This window comes from Hipposideros armiger, unplaced genomic scaffold (genome assembly GCF_001890085.2).
Source record: "Hipposideros armiger isolate ML-2016 unplaced genomic scaffold, ASM189008v1 scaffold_441, whole genome shotgun sequence".
Classification (NCBI taxonomy): Eukaryota; Metazoa; Chordata; class Mammalia; order Chiroptera; family Hipposideridae; genus Hipposideros; species Hipposideros armiger.
The window spans coordinates 1,343,967-1,365,734 of NW_017731791.1; the positions used below are offsets into that span (position 1 = coordinate 1,343,967).

A 21,768-nucleotide genomic window follows, 5' to 3' on the forward strand; every position below is an offset into this window, starting at 1 on the left:
GCCTCTCCCTGGGCCCTGGGAAGAGTGCAAGAGCTCCATCCAGCAGACCATCTTTCCAAGCCAGCTCTACAACAATGAGAGTAGGCAGCCCATAGGGAATGCCAAGCACAACATGGTACCCAGCAAGGATGGCAGCAGCATGAGAGATAGAAAGAAGTAAATAAGGAAGTAAAAAGCAAAGAAGAAAAGGAAAAAGTAGATGAAGTGAGAAGTAAGTTTACCATATAAAAGGAATGACATGAGCTCCTCTCCATTTGTTAGATGTGGTTCATGAAGGTAGCATGCAACCACTAATACAAAATGTATTAGTTTACTGGGGTTGTCATAACAAAGTACCACAGACTGGGTGGCTGAAACTACAGAAATTTATTTTCTCATAATTCTGGAGGCTAAAAATCCAAGATCAAGGTGTCAGCAGGATTGGTTTCTTCTGAGGCCTTTGTTTGGTTTGTAGCTGGCTGTCTTCACAATGTCTTCCCTCTGTCCATGTCTGTGTCCTAATCTCCTTTTCTTATAAGGACATCAGTCATATTGGATTAAGGACCATGCTAATAAACCCGACTTAATAATCTCTTTAACGACCCTATCTCCAAATACAGTCACATTCTGAAGTACTGGGGGTTAAGACTTCAACATATGAACTGGGGGTTGGGGGGGCACGACACAGCTGTACCCATAACACAAAGGCAGAACCTTGATTAATTACATGGTTCTCTGTATCCACAAGACAAAAATAAATCAGCTGCTCAGGAAAAGCAAGCTTATTCCTGCTACCAATGCCTGAAAAAGCACCTCGGGTTCTCAGAAAGAAGTCACTAAGTAACAGGATGAGAAATTTCTCTTTCACAATATCCTTAGAATAAATACAACTCATTTCACAGCACTGTTTTTTGTAACATTCTCCTATGTAGGTCAATTGCATAATGTTAAAATGCATCTTAGTAAAAGTATATCTACAAAGATGCAAATTCACATGATGTTTGGCTTATTCCCAGAATAGATTTTAGAGTATCTGAAAGAACGGATAAATGGCTTTCTTTATGAAAAAAACCTCCATAAATGTGTTCCTCATCCAACCTTTCAGAAGTCTTGAGAGAGAGAAGCGTTAAAGTTTTCCTTCCCAAAAAGAACCTATGGTCTGCGTTGCTATTTCCATGTAAACCCAAATACAGTCAGGTCAGCAGAGCTGGGGTGACATCCTAAGAGACAGTTCCTCTCAGTGGTAGGATCAGGGGCTGCGCCAGCTCCCTGAGTACAGATCTCTGATCCGCTTCCTAGTAGAACTGCAACCTAGAGCAGATACCCTCATGATCCATTGCGAGAGTTCCTCAGCTGTATAATGGGCACCCCAGCAAACGAAGGCTAAATGAGTCATTGTATATACACCACTTACAACAGTGCCCCAGAGCAACGCCGCATTTCGTTTGAGTTTTCCTTATTAGGAAAGTTAAGGGGCTTCGAAGCTTTGGCAGCTACCCGAAAAACAGGCTTAATCCGACTTCCGTGCCTTTCTGAATTTAATCTATGCCAAAGCACAGATGAGAACTCACTATTCCCTGACTATACTGGACTGCAGTGGTTCTCAAATGTCTTCGCACTATCCCTCGGGGGAGGGTGTTAAACTCACCTTGCGGGGGTCCCTCTCCAAAGTGTCTGGGACAGGAGGTCTGGGATGTGACCTCAAATTTTACATTTGAAAAGCTCCCACGCTCCCCTGGTGTAATGGTTCCTAATCCACCCCCACTTACCAGCTGTGGGCCCTGAGAAAGCTAGTCACTTCTTTTGGTCCCATTTCCTTGTCTGGGAAACAGAGGTGAAGAGAGTTGTACCTACCGGTGTGCCTGGGATGATGGAAGCGCTAGGACCTGGCATGGCCACTTAGGTCATTGCAGTGCTCGCTCTGGTGCACCAAGCTGTCGACTTCAGTTTCTGTGCATAATGATATTAATAGGATGTTCTTTCTCTCTCAGCTTTGATTCAAGCCCAAAACACTGAGCACAGAAAGATAGAGGCCAAGGATGTCCCCCTTCATTAAAAAGTGGGGTGCTAGATAAACTACTCACAACTTATGACCAAGCACTCCTTCTAGGGTGACTCTATACAACAACCTCCTAAAGGATGATAAAAGCCTTGAACTGAAAGACCAAGAAGTACCTCTGGCTGCAGGGGTTTTTCTGAGGAGTCCCCAAAGCAGTCTACATGAGGAAGTACACGCATGCACGCATTCCCGTTAAGTGTTGACCATGCTGAGAGAACACCAACTCCAGATCACAGCAGTGCAAGTCCAGGAAGGCCTGTTGGGGCCTTACCGTGCCTCCCTCCTCTGGCTCCAACCCTGGAAAAACCAGAGTGAGTCCCAGGCGGGGCTGGTTACCATGGAGAAGAGGAGTGCCAGACCGAGAAATTGAGAGGATGCCAGCCCGACTCCCACACCCTCCCTGCAGCTTCCCATTTGCAGCACCTCGAAATGGAAGAGGAAACAGCTTCGACCTCCAATAATGTTATGAATTGTCTAAAATAAGACCTCCTTTATCATTAGAAGCACCGGAAGACTTATTCTTATCGAGAATGCAGAAAACGAATGGACCTCCACTGAACTGTATCCAGGGGCAGGAAAAAAAACTAGCTCACAGAGCATGTTTGATTGGGCAATGATGGCGAACATCAAGCTGCCCCTAAAATGTTGGTCTTTTAATGTACCACGACATACGTTCACCTATACATCTCACATAACCCAAGTAGATTTCTTGGTTCTGGGATTTTGCTTCCTCTCAACATACCAGATGAGGGAATATCTTTATTCTAATGCCACTTTCAAGGAAAAGACACATGATCAATTTGGAGCAGCTCTCAGAAGCCCAAATATAGCATCTTAAAAATAGATATTCTTCAGTGGCTATTTGAAATATTATGCAGACATGAGGAAATAAGCAAAATATGTTCTTTTTATAGTGAATAAGTATAAAAGGCACCTTTTGAAAAAGCTCTAAGAAACTTAGCAGAGTCCAGATCAATCAACTGTTTTCAAGAAAAATGCTTGGTTGCTATTGGCTTGTTTCCCAACCCAAATCATTACTTGTTTTTATTCCCAACCTAAAAGATGCACATCTAACAGAAAAACATCTGAACTTTTCAACATATGGAGCAAGATTTATATTCCCCACATGCTTCTAAATCACTTTTCATGGCCATGTGTGACTAGTGTAGGTGTGTCGTGAAGGATTAAGCTGGGACTCAGGCACATGCTAAATGTTTTTCAGGGAACCTGGTCTTGCAACCTGATCACTCCCACATTATTTCCTGCTTGAGAGTATTCCGAATTGCATCACTTCATTAGTTTCTCAGACAACTCTGATTAAAAATCAAATGATATTTATTGTTTTTAACGAAGAAAGTTCATGGTAGCTCTAATTCACCTCCAAACTAAGACAACGTTTGTACAAAACATGTTTGTCTAGCTTCGTAATTGAAATGGCTGCTTTTCCAATGAAAAGCAGTTCATTGGATTTCCAAAAATCAGATGACACTGACAAACAGTGATTCCCAAACTCAATGAGTTACTTTGGCAAGCAGATTTAAGAAATATCTTATCATCTGTAGAGCCCATGCCAACTCTACATCAGGACGTATCTGTCCGTGAAAAAATTCAAGAAATTTCTACTGCCTCAAAATAAATAAGAACTATTTCTTTAAAGGGGCTATCCATCCTCATCCTCTCTCCTTAATTTGGGCCTAATATAACATTCCACATCAACTTCATTGTTGAAGCTCTTACGTAACAAAGAACTAGAGTAAGGGTTACAGAGTACAGATCAAAGTATAGAAGTCAAACTAGAATTCCAGTCACCGATAATGAATTTCACCTCCAGAAATTTACTTCCATAATTATTGTATAAATATTCCACAGCGCTATCTAAATTTTGGTTGTAACATGATATGAGAAGGTGATACGTCAGGCAACTTAGAACTTAGGTTCTAATCCTGACACGGCTATCATGCATTGTGACACCTAGGATAGGTGGTCTATCTCTGAGCTTTAGAATTAATAATACCTTACCCACTGAGCAAAGTTCTTAAGAGAATCCAGCCAGTTAATAAAATGGAGAGTGACTTAAAAAACAAAACAAAATCTACCCTTGAAACCAGTCAGGTTGAGTTAGAAAGCAGACTGTGCTACTTCCATGTCAAGACCTTAGGTCGATCATTTGACTTCCCTGTGTCTTTATCTCCTCATCTAAATTATGGCTGGTAGTAATTTAAGGCTTATAGGGTTCTTAAAGGGACAAAACATCACAATCTGTGTTAAAGATATAGTATTTAATAGGTGCTCAATGAGTGGCAGTTGAACTCATTATTCATCTATGTGAAAATGTTTGGGGCATACAAAGGGATTTGCATATGCAAATAATTAATACCATGCAATATATTCATGTAATTAGGCAAAGAAGGATTTCACACAGGATAGCGGCACTGCTACGTGTGCTGCTACTCTTATCCTTTCTCATAAACTCTTTCTAGAACGTGCACTTCTTACATCTTTTAAAAATCCATGATTCCACTTAGTGTTGACCACGAAAACTATAATGTCTGCCACTAGTTTAATACCTTCTTTTACACACAAAGATGACTAATAATTTAATCCAGCATGTCACGATCAGCACACGTTTCCTTTAGCTGCTTCCCTCACAGGTTTCCCATTTAGGGAAACCCCATTTCCAAGCCACAGAGTTGCTCATACTGAACTTCGTCTACTTCTATATTGTGGTTAACGTAAGTGTACAATCAAAGGTTTCCTTTTTAAGTGAATCACATAGACTTCTAACCTCCAAACCCATCCTACGTAAGAGCACGAATGATAAATAATTCTTCCCCAAAACTTGTAGGAATCACAGGCTGCAAGCGACGCTTAGCAGGAGCTGGAAAACGCAACTCAAGCCAGAGCGCCCTTCTCTCTCTCGCCTGTGACAGGACAGGGCATTCGTAGGTTTCCCTGTGCCGGTAAAACATTGGAAGGAGGCAGCTCTTGTAATAGGATCATTGGCTAAAATGAAATGAGTCAATCTGATCAATAGAAATTGCACATGCAGCAAAGAGCTCTTAATGGATCTTAATCTCCATTAGGCTGGCTTGGAGGAAGTTGCAGGGGAAGCTGCATCACATTTCAGCCATTTATAGTAGCAGCGTGGTCCATGAGCAGCTTTCAGAGGATGGGAGAACTCATCCTGGGGAGCTCTGGGACAACCATCAATGGGATGGGGAACTCTTGCATCATCGGTGTCCAGGAAATGCTCTGGGGGATACTCTGGAGAATTGTCTCCAGGGCTTATGAAAATTTTAGCAGGCGTTCATGGGGGGTCAACCAGAAGAACATTAGCACATGAAGCTTTTCTGTCATGTGTAATTAAATGTGGTTTCGAATCCCTCCGACATGATTGATAAAACCAAAAGGAACGGTTCCAAGTTTGTTACCAGAAGCCCGTAAAGTGTCTGCAATGGGGAGAGCGACTGGTATCAGGTTTTCCAGAAGTAGGCATACATTGCACGTGACACACGGAAATATCAAAACCTCATGTTTGGATGCCCACAATGTGAAACTAACTGCCTCTCAATTTAATATATAATAGGGAAAGCTCCATGTGGAAATTCGAAAGAAAAGGAAAATTGCACACAATTTAGAAGACTGCCCATTGTATATGCACTTGGAAATTACAGCACAATATCTCCTAATTAATGCTGATTGAGTACTTTGATTTCAAAAATGGAAAAGCATAAGACATGGACATTGCATTCCACACTCAGACTCTCCCCACAAAGCCCTTGATGTCAGAGACCAAAATAGAGAAGCCAAGAGCAAATTACATCATTGCTTTTTTCTTACCCTAAGTAAAACTTTATGATTATAAATTTTAAAGTCGAGAATTCATAAAAACAAAACTGCCTTGTACTATGGCACAAATAATTTATTCCAAATGTTTGGGCTACTTAATTGGAAATGTGAGGGATTTTTTTCTGTACTATATCAATAATTTCAAATGTAGATGCTTTCTTCCTCTAAGATCCTGTAGCATGTCACTATTCTATTATTATAGCACTTCATCACTACATATCATGGTTGTTCATTTTCATGTCTGCCTCTCAACTTGATTGTGCCTAGATGAATTGTGCATACCTTCAAAACCAAAAGGTACCTCTTCATCATTTTATTCTCTATTCCTAAGACAATGCTGATATAAAATGAACACACAATACATTTTTATTGAATGAATCAAAAACAAGTTATTTTCTATACCATAATCTGTCCATGAGGCATTTATTTTTTAAAGGCCTGAGAAACCTGTGGGGACCTGTGAAAAGATCACCTTGACAAGAAAAACTAAAATAGGGGGGGAAAAGCCAGATTTGTATATTTATGTGGTTACTTCCACAATAGAGAATATAATAACATCTATAAACTTTTCAGGTATGCGACTTTATTGTCTTCAGTTATGAATTTAAAAAATTGAGTCACAAAAGTTTTCATGTCTTGGATTTTTCCACTAGTAAATATGCTGAGAATGCTGGGAAAAAAAACAAAAAAATAGGGAGCCAAATATGTTTTATTCTCTTCTGTCGTGTGTGTGTGTGTGCGTGCGTACACACGTGAAAGATTGAACACAGACAGGAAAGAAAGTGCATTATGTAAATCAATTATTGATGTCAGAAGGACTATCTAATAATTTACATTTTTAATTATCTTATCACTGTTATGTATTAATTGTTTCTGCCCATGGCACTTTCAAAACAATCTTATATGAAGTGCCTAGCACACACAGTAGAAACTCAATATATATATGTTGAAATAATAAATGAGTGAATCTTGTTCCAAGAAAATAACAGAAGGAGGCTTCCAGGTTCTTTACGGTAACTCACCATAGTCTGTGATTCCCAACACTTGAGACAACCTTTCTTTCTGTTTCAAAATTATCACTCTGACCCCCTCGGACTATGAGAATGCCTTCACCTGCCTCCAATGAAAGTTGAGAGAAAGTGTTTTTGGTAATGAAAGTATTGATAACATAATACATTTCTAACAATTTTCATTTTAAGTTATCTTATTATTTATTACAAAAATATGAAAGCTAAATCAAGTGAGAATTTTTCAATTCTTTAATTAATCTACTTTACTTGACTTGGTAGTACTTAACTCATCCTGTCTTTTGGGAAAAATTTCTTCTTTATATATAACCTTGATCATAGATAGCTTAACTTGGCTTTATTATACCATTACTTGGAACCAGGGAAAAAGAATTTGCCAACGTATATCTTGGTTTAATAAATACTGATTGTCTACAATCTAGCAAATGTAGATTTTTGTATATCACCAAAAGATCCTAAAACCAACAATTTCTTGTAGTTAAAAAAAAAATCCTAGAGTGCAATAATTACAATAGACCCCAGTGGGAGGTTTTGGGCTCAGCTGTAAGTAGCAATTAAGTGCAGGTTCTGAGACACTGCATGACTTTTGTGAAAGGGATGTGGAAGCGCCTGTCTCTATCGATGACTGGACAAGTCACTTCACTTAGCCATCGTGGTCGCTGTGTTTTGTAGGTGCCAGGAACTGGCCCAACTGGGAGCCTTGAACTCCACGCACTCTAAAACATCTGATCAATCACTTACTATTGGGGAAGATGACCCAAGGGGAAGGTCTCTTCCCAAGGAATCTCTTAAGAATTTTTCTTAAGTAAACCCAATTTTTTAAACTAGTGTATTCTAGTTAGCTCTAATAATCCCCTTAGGAAGAATATGAGCTAGTTTGCCTTGTCTTCCAAAAGAAAAGTGCTTTATCTATTCAAAACAATAGGCCTATTAGACTCCTAGACATTTTTGTTTCAAATAACATGGCAGATTAATTCTAAGCAAATTGTAGGACCACAATTTTTCTCCAAAAGAGGTAACTTTACGGGGAGTAAGAGGATTTGAGGAATAATTTTCTCACTGTGATCAGTTTTATAGGGTGTTTTATCTCCATGAAATATCATATCGAAGCAATTTAAGGCCATTTATGAAATTCACCGATCTATGACAGCAGCCATATTATCTAGTGGTATGAGCATTTGCTCTGGAGTCAGGGTGCCCTGGTTTGAATCCAGGATTCTCCAGTTATGAGCTGTGTTAATACCTCTGTTATTCAGTTTCCCATCTGTAAAATAAGGATAATAATAAAGACATATACCCTTTAGGGTATTTAGGTCAAATGAGTTTATATGCATAAAGCCCTTAACTCGGTACCTGGCAAATTATAGGTATTATTCAGAGTTAATTGTTATTATTGTGAACAATTCTCAATGAATACAAAATAGGGGACACTCATGATATTAGAGGTTACTGTATCTTGATATTACAGCAAAAATCAGAAGCAACAAAAACATTTTCATACTACAATTAATGTCAATGTAAATGATGTTAACCATGGCTAGGTCCTAATTCCTTCCCTGTCTTTTTAATTTACATCAAACAACTTGGTGTAGGCAACAGATATAGCGGATACATAACTTCCCCCTTTCTCCCTCTCTCACACACACACATGCACTACAGGAGGATATACTTCTTTTTGAAAAATTCTGGTGAAATGTTTTAATTATCATATAAAATCAATTCACTTCCTAGTTATTTTCAGGAAATGCAAATCCGTATCAAACATTTAACACAAATGCAAACTCATTGAATTAAAAGGCATTTCCCAACATTAATTACATTTCAATTAACTCCATCAATTTAACTCCACACAATGCATCCATTCTTTCAACTATAAGGAAATGTGTTTTACAGTTAATTTTATTCTGGCTTGCTCATCAGGATGTAGTTTCTTCTTGGGTAAGAAGGTCTGCTGGTAATAAATGCCTTTAAAATTGTTTCATGCTAAAATGAATTCCTTCATGCTGTATGGTACAGACTTCTAGGATCTCTGCCAAGTGTTGTGCAAGGGCTTGAGAAGATGTAAAGCTCTTCTTTGGGAAAACCACTACCCACGCTCAAGTGGAAATAAGAATTAGGTTCATAAGGAACCAAATGAGAATATCCACTTTGCTGCCTATGCATTTAGTACATAAAATATATGGTCCTAGGTTAACCACAGGAGCTCAGAACACTTGCTTCATAGTTAAAGAAATTGATAATGATCTAACTGTACATTAGACCTCACAGTGGGTTACCCAAGTCATCTGGTGTTAAAGAGAATGTTCAAGTGGACATCCCAATTCTCTGATTGACATTTCCTAAATTCTATCCCTATGCCATCATAGATGATCCAAAAGAAAAAAGAAAATTACTCAGCCCTTGATGATGAGTTCAATATTCTGCTAAATTACAGTTTATGTTGCCACCTAAGTTGCCACAAAACAAGAAGCACTGTATTGAAAAATGTTCATTTGTTCATTGCAAAATCATAACTGAAAAGTTTTCCACATGTGATCCAAAGCGCTTCAGAAAAGTGCACACATAAAACAGTCCCTTTAATTTCGTTCAGAAAAAGTCGCTCTCTAGAAATCAATGTATACATTTTCTTTGACCAGACAATGAGAGCTGTGTGCCTCAAATGTTTCCCTGTGTGCCTTCAGTGTTAGAAAATGGACATAATCCATGAAAAGTGCCAATGCTGGGCATGGCAAGCACTCCATTACAGTTAGTTCCTATTATTAGCAGTTATTAATAATTATAATTTTATTTTAAGCGCTAGGTGACCTTCCCTTCATCTGTTGCTATAAGGTGGTGTCTGTTCTAATTTCACACTTAATTATCTTGTTTTGTATTATTTAATTGTGTGAGCCACCTCAAAATGGGCAAACTGTAAGTTCAAATTAAAATTTTGAAAACAAGAAGGAACTCAACATGGCAATTGTGTTCCTGATAATGGCAGAAGGTTTTATTTTAAACTTACAAATTAGAGCTAACGATGAAAGGAAGAGTCAGACTGCGATTAAGAAGTATGTTAATTTTACTAACCATTGTCACCCCAATAAACTTAATTTTAAAAAAAGAAGTATGTTATTTTAAGACCACGATGAGAATGTTTGCCCCAAGTCAGTGTATAACTACACTTTTTGATGTATAGTTAGGCACAGGAAAGCCTCAGTCGGTCAAATTCATGAGCAGTTATGGAGAAAAGTTAATGACGCGGTCGTGTTCTTTTTAAAAACGGGGCAGCAGAAGCCAAGCAAGTCCAAGTGGGGGGTGATGACAGGCTGCACGAAGGTCATGGCAGTGGGAGGGCAGCGTTTTCAAAAACGGAGTGCAGAGTGTGCCGGGTGCAGCAGGCTGAGGGTCCGTGCTTGGAACTCTAGGGGGCGACGGCAGGGAGACCGAGTAGCACAGGCTGGTTGGAAAAGAGATGGAGGCATTTCCAGATTTCTAGGGTGGGCAGGGTCTCTACCCAAGCTGGAAATGGAACCTTTTGAAGACATTAGATGGATTCTTGATCACTTTGCTCCCATTTCAGTCACTGTAAATAGTCCTGGAATCATGGGCTAATTGAAGCAGGAAGGAACCCCACGGACTGTACAGGCAGAACTTTCATTTTGCAGCTGAGGGAACTGCACTTGGGAAGGGTTACCCAGGGCCACACAGCTGGTCAGTTGAAGAGCCAATACTTAATACCAGGCTTTCTAATTCTCAGTCCAGTGCTCTACGCCCTGCTGTCCTCTTATGACAGGATGACCAATAGTTCCTCTTTGTCTGGGATTATGCTGGTTTTAAAGTTGAAAATCTCATATCCCAGGAAACGCCTCAGTCCCAGGCAAACCAGGATTGTTGCTCACCCTAACAGAGATATGAATTATTATTCATATTCCCATAATCTTCAAAAAAGTAGTTTTCGTGGCTCATCATGGCAAAAAAAATCACCGTGTAGGATGTTGGCCGAAACAGCTCCAGAAAAAAGAGTAGCCTTAACACTAAAACGTTGTGTCATCATAGAGGGGAGGAGTAAGAAACTCTTCATTTTCCAACTGCACTTGTGACTAGGATACCAGCCATTAGTCCCAGGTTACGCCATCAAGCTCTCCCACACAGCCCCAATCATATCAAGGTTACTAGATCACCGATAAAATTTACAGAGGGTCTCCTTTTCCCAATACCAGTTATACACCAGAAAAATATTCCAAAAGGCAGAAAGAGTGGGGTTCAATACCAGCCAATTTTGCTTCCCACTCTTACTGCAGAAAAATGTTCATTGGCTAAAGAGCCAGCAAGCAAACAGTCACATACACTTTACAGAAGTTCAACTATCTGCTTCCCTCCAAGGTCATCTGAAAGCAAAAAGTAAGCCCTTTGGAACATTCCAGTTGGAGCAAAATGGAAAGTAAACTGCAAGGTCATTTTGCTTTCTTGGAGGAAAAAGGAACAGACAATATCTAGGAGAGCAGACCTGTGTCACCCAGCAGCAAGAGGCCTTCAAGCAAAGGACTGTGATTTCCACCCACAGGTCTTCCTGGGCACTCAGCCTGGGTCTCGCCCTGCCCGTCCTCACGAGTCACGCTGGCGGGCATGTCTCCTGGCAAGCCAGCCTCCTCTCCCTCAAAGTCACTGCATCCATCAGACACCAGCCCTGACAGCCACATCACAGGCAACCCCGAGGATCTGAGCATCCACTTCCAACCCTCATGTGGAGGGTGTCAGGGATTTAAATTTCAGATTCAGGTGCCCTGACTTTGTGAAAAAAGAAATGTTTACTGAGAAGACAGACAGTGAGGGGAGCAGCGTGCTGTCCTTGGCTCTGGACTCACCATCTAACATGAAAACCCTCCTCCTCTGGGAAAACAGACAGGTTGTTTCTTCTTTTGCCCTTTCTTCCCCTTTGATTTTGTTCCGAAGGAGCTTGTTAAAAAAAAAAAAAAAAAAAAGGATATTTATTGAATAAACCCCATTCACAGTAAAGAAACTTTACTTTTTTACGGTTTTTTTTTCTGTTTTTTTTTTCCAAACTTAGTTTACATGAAGCTAATGGGCATGGAATCAAATGTTTTATATAAAAGTGGCTCTTCCTAGGAAAGTTGGTAGTTCCTGGCAGTGCGTCAGGAAACACCTTTCAATTTCCTTTAAATTTCCTTTCCTGAAAGTCAGTGGGAGCCAGCAAAACACCAAAGGTGTGGATGAGCCTGGTTCCAAACAACATAAATTATAGCTAATGCACGTGCTGTGGATTGCAGAGATGAAATTATAATTTCAGTGGAAGCGGCCTCTGGCTCATACCCCCAGATCACAGTAAATCTCCCATCTGAACACTCACACTTCTGAGGCTCCTTGATTAAGTCAGGGCCCCAGAGGCTCCTCCCCCACCCTGCTTCTGCAGACTGACTTTCCCACTCGGCACACGATCTGATACGCCGCCATATTCTCACCCCTGGTGGTTTGTTTTGTGTTGTTGCTGCTAAGTTTTTTGTTTTGTTTGTCTTAGGAAGTTTCTCTGGAAAGAATGATAGACAACACTTGAAGGCTTACATTTGAACCCCAGTTCTACCTCTAATTGCCTTGAGCTTGAGTAATTTTCTGAGTCGATCTGCAAGTCACTTTCCTATCTAGAAAATGGTAACAATGACACAATTATACAGGTTTATAGAAGAACTAGCACAGCACAGAAAGTGCTGACACACAGTAGGTGCCCAGATATTTGTACAATGCTGCAGAGGAACAATTGAATATCACGTATTTTTGCGCCTATCACCATAACAGGTCAGTAGAGCAGGGCTCAAAAACAAAACGTTGACCTCAAATTGGTTGCAACCTCATAATAGCTACCATCTATCAAGCATCTATTATGTGCTAAGTATTTTAAAATACACTGTCTTACTTCTCATAACAACTCTATGAAGCAAATATTATAGCCATTTTGCAGATGAGGAAAATGAGGCTTAAGGAAAGTTAAACAGGTTTCCCAAAGTCACACAACTAATAAGTGGCAGAGCTGGGACTAGACTAGTCCTGACTTCATCTGTTTCATACCGCCCTCCAATACAAGCAGAGAAAGTCTGAAGTGCATGCACATACACACACACCTAATCACATTCCAGAATGTTCCCCACTCTCATTCAGGACTCAGAGGGTTAAAGAAAAGATGACAAAATAGCCTGCACAGCTGGCTCCAAGGTGCTAGTTGCTCTTCTGCAATACCATTTTGTTTGTGCTCTGCAGCTGTACCAGAAAGTTTTTGTTCTCCAAAGAAAATACTGAACTGAAAAGATAATTGATATTCAAGACACACATGTTTCCTACCAGCAAATAAGAAGAAAGCGCAAGAGTATTCTTGAAGGATGCTGATTTTTTTGTGTGTTTTGCAATTCTGCATTTTCAAAAATGACATCTGTTTCATGAGTGACTAAAAAGTCTAGAGAAAGAATTTGTAAAAGGAAACAAAATTGTGTTTCTGAGCATTTTAATCCTTACTGGCTGCCTTCAAATGATATTTGTTTAGTTGGCCCATTTTCCCCCAAACATTGTCAAGGCAGAATTTTTCTATTTCCTGCTCACATTTCTGACAGGTTTGAAATGATGTTCCAGTGGCAAGTATTTTAAACGTTTCTTTTAGCACTTTTTTTCTCATGTATCAAATCACCCTTTCTTTGGAGCACTCAAAAAAAAAATTGTGCCTTCTAGGAGCATAAATGAATATAATGCATCGCATTTATATCATGCGTGTCTAGGAGGAACTCAAAAGTATTTTACTGTCTTCACTTTTCCAGGATGTTTTATTTTTTTGCCGGCGCATCCACAAATACAAAAGTTTAAGGGAGCGATTTCTTAGTCATTTCATCTCTTTGATTTATCACTTCCTGTTCCATAAATTTCTAGTCTCCACTTTGCACAAATAAAAAAAGGCCGTAACTCATATAGTTTGTCAGCCAATTCCCAGTTTTAGAAAAGAATGAATATTAACTAAGGTCATCTGAGGGAGTCCCCACTGCAAACGGTACGGTGTTGGGTTGAAACCCCACCTTCTCAAATCTGGACGTGGTCCTTTTGCCAGAATCACCGTCCTAATTCAAAAAACATATGACAGGTTATAACTTATAACTAGCAGAATCAGCACCCTTCACAGTGGGCAGGACCTCCTGGACTGCAGGTGGAGTCTTTCTACTCCTGCCTTTGCCCAAAACTTATGGAGCCATACATCACGCAGGAACGAAATATAAATGCATCTTTGAGAACTTTCACGAGGCAGAAATCTTCCAAGTTGTCTTGACAATTTAGTTCTCATTTATCTAGTCCCATAATTCACAAATCGTAAACCCTGTTTGTTCAATGCTTCCTTCTCAAAGTTTATATATGTCATTTTTGTTGTGATATCTTAGTTATACACATACTTCAACTTTCTTTGGGTTTTAGGCATTGACTAGCTAAAACACACTGGCCTCCACGTTTTCTTCCCTGCACAATCCTTCCGACCCTTTGGCATCCACTGACTTCACATCTCCTCTTTGGAAGTACTTAGCAGAAAGGCCCAGACTGCTTCACATATAGAATGGCTCTATCGTTACGAGCTTGGAGAGACCCAAGCCACCGATGACCTGCCTAGGAAAAAATAATGTGCCTCATTCTTGGAGTCAAAGCTTTCATCAGCAAAGGCAAAACAGCAGGCTGTTCACCAAGTGCTGCTCACAGATACAGAAATGTATACACAAGTAATAAAAACAGTATATTTGTCAGGAAACTTATAGGCAGAATAATTCGGCCATGCCAGATGATCTGTGATCGGGACCTACCTTAGGCATCATTATTTACCTTTTGAACAACTCCTGATGTCACCAGTGAGGTCCCTTCACATCACAAGACAGACTGCACCAGCTCCCCATCACAGGGACAGGCCTCCTCACAGACTTCTCTCCTCCCCACCCCCCACGCCCCCGGAGGCTGGAAGTCTGGCGTAGCCTGAGGGATCAGTCCCACATTATCCAACATGGGGTGGAGTTGTGGGTCGCTGATCCAGTTTTAAGTCACAAAACATGGGAAAAGCTAAAATGGGCACAGTGGCTTCATCTACCATGCACACGTGTTGCATCATACATAGCTTCTTTCTTTACACAAGATGCTCTGGGGCCATTTAGACAAATTCAGATTTTGAATATTTTCATTTACTCTTTCTGTTTCCCACTGTGTACATCTTATCTTTTTCCATTCTGTACAGTAAACTTATTTTCTCAGATGTTGCCAGGGATTTCATTTATTTTCTTCCAAGAATAGTCTATGTATTCTTCCATACATTGCCACTCTTTTCAATTTGCTCATCTTTTCTTCACCCTCCTTTCTTATTGTGAACTTGGACTCTTCCACATACGTTCCTACTTGAACACTGATTACAAGTGGCATGGTCTCTCTCCACCTTCCCAAATTTTATTGGACCCTCAAGGTCCATTTCAAATCCCAAATCCTTCACTTAGTTGTCTGAGTTATTGCTAACCGATACTAACATCTTCACTTGGGAAATATCCACAGCATCATGGTGTGAACCATAACATACTCGTTTCAACCAAATATGTTACGTTGCCCCAAATAGAAACCTACAGCCTTCCACTAACAGTAAGCAGAGAATTAAACACAAAGTAAGCATTCAATAAACATTTGTCAGATAAACACAAGTAGCCAGAGAAAAGTTAGAAATGTGGACAGGCTTAAGAAACATTCGTGTATTCATATGTTTATCCAACAATGTTTATCAAGCACCTAAACTCCTGTGGAAAGCACAGGGGAAACCAAGACACGTACACCATAATCACTGTCCTCTAAAAACCCAGTGGGAAAAATACAAATGTGAACAAAACAGTGCATTACTGTGCTACTACATTCGGTGTAGAAATAATTAAACAGAATAGTAGGAGCACAATGGGGAGTGTGGTCAATTATCTTGACTGAGGACTGACATCCTCAAGGAAGCAATAATTGAACTAGGTTTTGGGGGGCAGGACGGGGGACAAAAAGTAAGTTAGAGAAAAAGAAAGGGAGAATGTTCTGAACAAAGGGAGCGTTTGAGCAAAATCAGGATGAAATATTAACAATCTGCAAAGATCCTAATTCGGTAAGTATCAGGTAGTGTCTGTGGATTAGCCTCCTTAACAAGTATCCCCTGGATAATTCGGATGCAGGTGGACCCAGAACCATACTCTGAGAAACGTATCGCCACATCCTAGTTCTTCAGGGACGTGCTCAGAAACATTTGACAGTGGGCAAAACATCTCACTTGGCTTGGTGAGCGAGAAGAGCCATACCAGTGGGAGAGGTCCACACCCCTACCTGAGTGAACCTTCCAAAATATGAACCCAGTCATGTTGCCTCTCAGGTTGCAATCCTTCAGTGACGTCTCAATCCCCGGAGAAGCACGCCCAAGGCTTTAGTGGGGCATCCCTGGCCTCGCATGCATTACCCTTCCTCCCTGGCCTCGCCTCTGCTCTCACTGCTCACACTGTACCTTACCATTATGTTAAACCCCATGCCTTCTGCTGCTGCTTGTGTTACGAAGTTATTAAAAGTGAAAACATATAAAAACAGCTTTCCACTGAGGCCATCCAATTAAATAAGGTTCTTGTTCTTACAAAAGCATAAGATCAATTTAAGTGTTCAGAGCAAAATACCAGAGCACTTTCCTTTTGTCTGTGGAATGTTAAGCTGTCCCGTAAATATAGTTAAATCAAAACATTTCAAAATTCTGAGAGAATGTTAGAACATATCTCATGAAATGATAAGAACACAGAAGTAAAAAGCAGCCTAATCTCGCACCCCTAGTAAAGACACATACACTCACATATATGCCCCCACATACATACAGGCAGACACACACACACGCAGACACACACACACACACACACACACACACACATATCTCATACCACTGGAGGGCATCCTGGAATCTGTGCATCACCAACATATTCAGTGATAAAGACATTTTCTTCCTGGCACATTTAAGAGAGAAACTGAGACCAGACAGCTAGGAAGATAAGACACGCTCTCCCTTCAGGAGCACATGCCGCTTTGGCAAACACAAATATCACTCACTCACACACACATGTACGCAAGCCTGTGCATAATTCTCTTGACAACTCCAACTTATAACATTAGCATATGAATGCCAAGGCTTACAGTGATATTCACCCACCAAATGGAGTTTATAATATAAATGCAATGAAAAGTAACTGAAAGATTACTCTTTGCTCTGAATTGAGTCTGTCAGAGCCTATATGTAAAATATATGTAATATCTGCATTGCACACAGTGTAAATATATTCTTTCTGCATGGAGAAAAGCTGAAATGGTTAGGACAGCACTAAATTCATACCTTCTTCCCAAATAATACATAAAATACATGGCTCCAATTTCCCAGCTTTATGCATGTGTATCTTTCCTCGTTTCCAATATTTCACATATATTAGGTCAAACGGGATTTGTTTTCAGGGTCACTCTGTCTTCATTTTTTTGTTGTTGTTGTTAGCTATCCTTCTCCTAGCTGCCAAGAATTATTCACAAGTCCAGGAGAAAGATTTTTACAGTTGTATCCATAATCTACTCAAACGAGACTCAAATGACTTGTTTTTCCCAGTAGATTACGAACACCTTAAGAGAAAAGACACTGACTTGTTCATCTTTAAAATTATGATATCTTTTAAGTCATGTGCCTAAAAAAGCAACAGTTTATTATCCCACATGATTCTGCAGGTTGGCTGGGTGGGTCCTCTCATGCCTTCAACCTGGGCTCACTCATGTGGCTGCATTTATCTAGAAAGGCTGGCCCGGAGAGAAGTGTCATGGCTTCCCTCACAGGTCTAGCAGTGGGTGCTGGCTGTCAGCTGGGCTGCCTTGGTTCTTTTTACCCTGTGGCCTCTCATCCCCCAGTTGGCTAGACAGGCTTCCTTACATGCTATCTCAGGGCAAAGCTGCAAGTCCTCTTAAAGCCTTCTCTCAGAGGTCACCCAGTATCACTTTCACCAAGTTTTATTCATCAAAGCAAGTCAGAAGGCTAGCCCAAGTGCAGAGGAGGGGAAATAGATGCCACCTTCTGGTGAAAGGACTGGCAAAGTCCACTGGCAAATGTTTACTGAAGGAAAGGTAAAGTACAGGAGCCAGAAGGGCCTGCTAGTTTCCCATGCGGGAGGCTCAAGGTCTGGCTAAAAACAGAAGGCAAACTCAGAAGGGAATTAGAAGAGAAAAAAAATTAATGAAGTGACTATTCATAGCAGGAGGGGCAAAATTAAAGGAAACAACAGGAGACACTTGGATACCCAAGGACAAGTAACAGGAGGAAGGCATTACCTAGGCCTGAGGCAGCAAAAAGAACAAATGTTTTCATCAAAACCAGTGGAGAGCTGGAGTTATGGAAGACAGCACACCTGGCAAGAGACATGGTTTTTGGAGGAAGCCACCACCAGGAGAGCAATTCCAAAACCCAGAGGTAGTAGCAGGGTAACAGCCCTCTCTCTCCTGCCCTTTTGTCTGCTGCCTGTCTTTCATTGGTCAACTGACCCGAAGCCAGAGGACGTAGAGTCCTCCGCTCCCGCTACACGCAACATGTGATGGGTTGGCCATGATACCACTAAACAAAATGGTGTGCTGTGTGTAGAAGGAGTTGGGATCTGAGAGTTATGGAAGCAATGAATTCACTATTGAATTTGTGAGCTTGAGGTGCGTGCGGACCACCTGATCATGGATCTCCAGTAGGTAAGCTGAAAATCTGAACTCGGAGTTCAGGGGTACAAAATGCACCTGAAGATAACGCTTGGGAAATAATCAGCTTAAAATAGTTGTTAAAGCTATGAGAATGTATAAGATGGGCCCAGAAAAAGTACGTAGAGAAACAAAAGGATAAAGTTAAAATTCCAGCTCTGACCAAGTAGGGCCACAATGATAGAGGGAAGATGATAATGAAAAAGGCAAAGAGAGAAGCTAGACCAGGACCAGGAAAGAGTGAAATCTGGAAATTCAAGGGAAAATAGTGTTGCAAGAAGTTAATTACTAGTGTCAAACATGATAGATCAACAATAATAGAAAAGAAATTACTGGGCCAGCCGAGTGGCTCAGTTGGTTAAGAGCTCGCTCAAGAGTGCAAGCTCTGGGCATCAGGGTCGCTGGTTCGATTCCTGGCCCAACCTGAGCTGCCGCTGAGCTGCCAACAGGTGGCAGGATGGCTCAGTTAAAAAAAGAAAAGAAAAGAAAAGAAATTACTGAATTTGGTAATTACAAGGCCATTGGTAATCTACATAGGTACAAATTGTTGTTCTCTAAGAGGCTCCTACAACTGATATTATTTGACTAAATAAAATTTAGAATGTGGAGTCATGTAGATGACTCCATGTAAATAGAATTACTAATAATTCAAAAGATAGTTTATAAGGTCAAAGGAAACAGTAAGTTCAAAAATACATACATAAACACATACAAGACAGGCACGAGGCATACACATAGCTACCAAACATAAATGTGTAACTATGGGAAATCATTAGATAAGCATAAGCAAGGAAGAAAAAATATTTGGGAAATATATCATTTTCAAATCAATAGTTATCATAATGATTGCTCTCATGTTGTATACTATATAGAAGGAATCGCTAGGATATCAACCTATGACTCCTAAAAATAATTCTTTTACTATATATTGATCAATGCACAGTACATATAAGACAAAAAGTGGTTTAGGATCAGTTAACTGCTATTATTGATGCTGCAGATAGTTACTGTACCATGTCCCACGTAATACACAGAGGACATGACACTGCAGACATTCCCTCCCACCAGTTGCCTATCATCCATTTTTTTGAAATTTTCCAAAAATTTCAAGTTTAATTTCTCTGCCTTCTTTGAATTTTCCTCAAAATAACTTGTTCTTTACAAACTTTAAAAGCCTGAAGTTTTGGGGTTTTTTTATTTCTACATTTTGAAGACTGGCAGGGAAGCTGAAGAGCTAGGAGAAATGCGGAGAGAAAACGGGGTTGCCACATAAATGTAACAGAGATGCCAAGAGTCCCTTGCCCCTCGGAGACCAAGGTTCACTTGGTCTGGACCCAGCCCACTCTTCCGCGGCTGACAGTCTGATGATTATCCCAGAATTCCTGCCAATCTCCAGGGATTATCCTAGAAGGTCCACTTGCCTTATTCAGATAGCCTGTCTTGTTTTCTTCCATATATCCCTTTGGGTATGCAGCTCAGCCTTTTTACCAGTTTCCACAAAAACCTGTTCATTCCAAGTACCTCATCAGTCCTAAAAGAACTTATTCAAGATATATATGGTTGTTGGGATGGGTCACAGCATAGGCTCCTGCCACCATTTCCCGACCTCCACTTTCGTGCTTCCTAGCTTCTCTCTCTGGGGCATATGCTGTACTACCACCCTGACCCTCCAAGTTTTTCCAAATAGAGGAGCTTTCCTCCCTCCTGAAATCTTAACACTAAAAGAGGCACGGTGCCCAGACTCTACCAAACTTTCTTACACAAACTCAGAGGCCCTTAGAACAAAAGCCTGAGCACTAACATGACCCATTCTGTCTAGAAGGCAGATAAGATAGAGGTAACATGGCCATCATATGTAGCCTTTCACCATTACAGTACACCAGAGTTCCGCAGTCATTCAGCTCACTCCAGTTCAAATTCTGCCCCCTAAGATGTACCAAGCCCTCATAGTGAAAATCTAGCAAAAAAAAAAAAAAGAAGTTAGTCTTTATAAAACGTAGAAGACATATTCCCTACATGTGTCTTATTTAAACATTCGAATGCAATTTCTCCAAGAAAGTATACCTAAGGTACCAAAAAGTGTTGGAAATCTGGAAAGGGACATTAAAAGGCCATGGGCTTCTTAAACTTATTTTCTGAACCCTCAAGTCTGAAAATGAGAGAAGAAGTGAAAAACAGCAGGTCAGGTTTGCACTTGTTCTATTAAAATGTTATCACAATTTAACATACTAGAAAAGGGACACCCTGTGATGTGCTAATGACTTCTAACTGGGAAATGCAGGGGTTTCTAGACTTTGGGAGCAGCTTATTAAGCCTTTAACCTGAAGGAAAAAAAAAGTTCATTTTGGTCTCTCATGTAAAGTAGGCCCTTCCTTATTCTTACCCATGTCCTGTTCTCATATGGTTCAGGAATTCTCACTAGTTTTGTCTTATTTCCTCTTGCAAGCCAAGTTTTCTAATAGCTTCCTTGCTGTGCTCTTTTTTTTTCTTTCTTTTTTTTTTTACCTTTGTCTTTTGAAAGAGAAAGAATTAATCATCACCGTCACCTTCAATTCCCTATACTCAAACACCCTACCGATTCGAATTTTAATGGTTCGGGGAACTATAATATCAGATATGATTTGTAAAGGCTTCTATGAGGGTAGAAGTTGCTGCTTCAGCCACATTTTTTTTTTACATCCTACAATCTTGAGAAAGTGTGATATTATAACCAGCTAATAAGTATCTATTTGGGCAAAGGCCTGTGCTGTTTTTAAAGCCCTAATTGCTTAGCTTTCCGGAAATAAGAAGTGTTTTTTTCTAATCTTTCATTGTATCCTTAGTTGGATCTTCTTCTCCCTAAACATTGGTGTTCCTAAGGTTGCACCTTGAGTAAGCGGGCTTCTCACTCTATGCTCTATCCCTCTATAATCTTATCTAAAAGTGTGTGTGTGTGTGTGTGTGTGTGAGAGAGAGAGAGAGAGAGAGAGAGAGAGAGAGAGAGAGAGAGAGAGAGAGAGAAAGTCTGAAGAGTAACTAAAGCAGCGGTTCTCAACCTTCCTAATGCTGCGACCCCTTAATACAGTTCCTCATGTTGTGGTGACCCCCAAC

The 21,768-nt window shown here is 40.3% G+C and overlaps 1 long non-coding RNA gene across 5 annotated transcripts in view; it reads right to left on the reverse strand.

Moving 5' to 3' along the window:
* The window catches only part of LOC109394850 (uncharacterized), a 140,250-nt gene that overhangs the window by 26,754 nt on the left and 91,728 nt on the right, over positions 1-21,768 (reverse strand). For 4 of the 5 annotated variants that reach the window (XR_002126526.1, XR_002126524.1, XR_002126527.1 and 1 more), the window contains one exon: positions 11,760-11,850. The exons of the other annotated variant lie outside the window; for it this stretch is intronic. This is a non-coding gene — a long non-coding RNA (uncharacterized LOC109394850). The remainder of the gene's footprint in view (positions 1-11,759; positions 11,851-21,768) is intronic. 5 annotated transcript variants of the gene reach the window in all.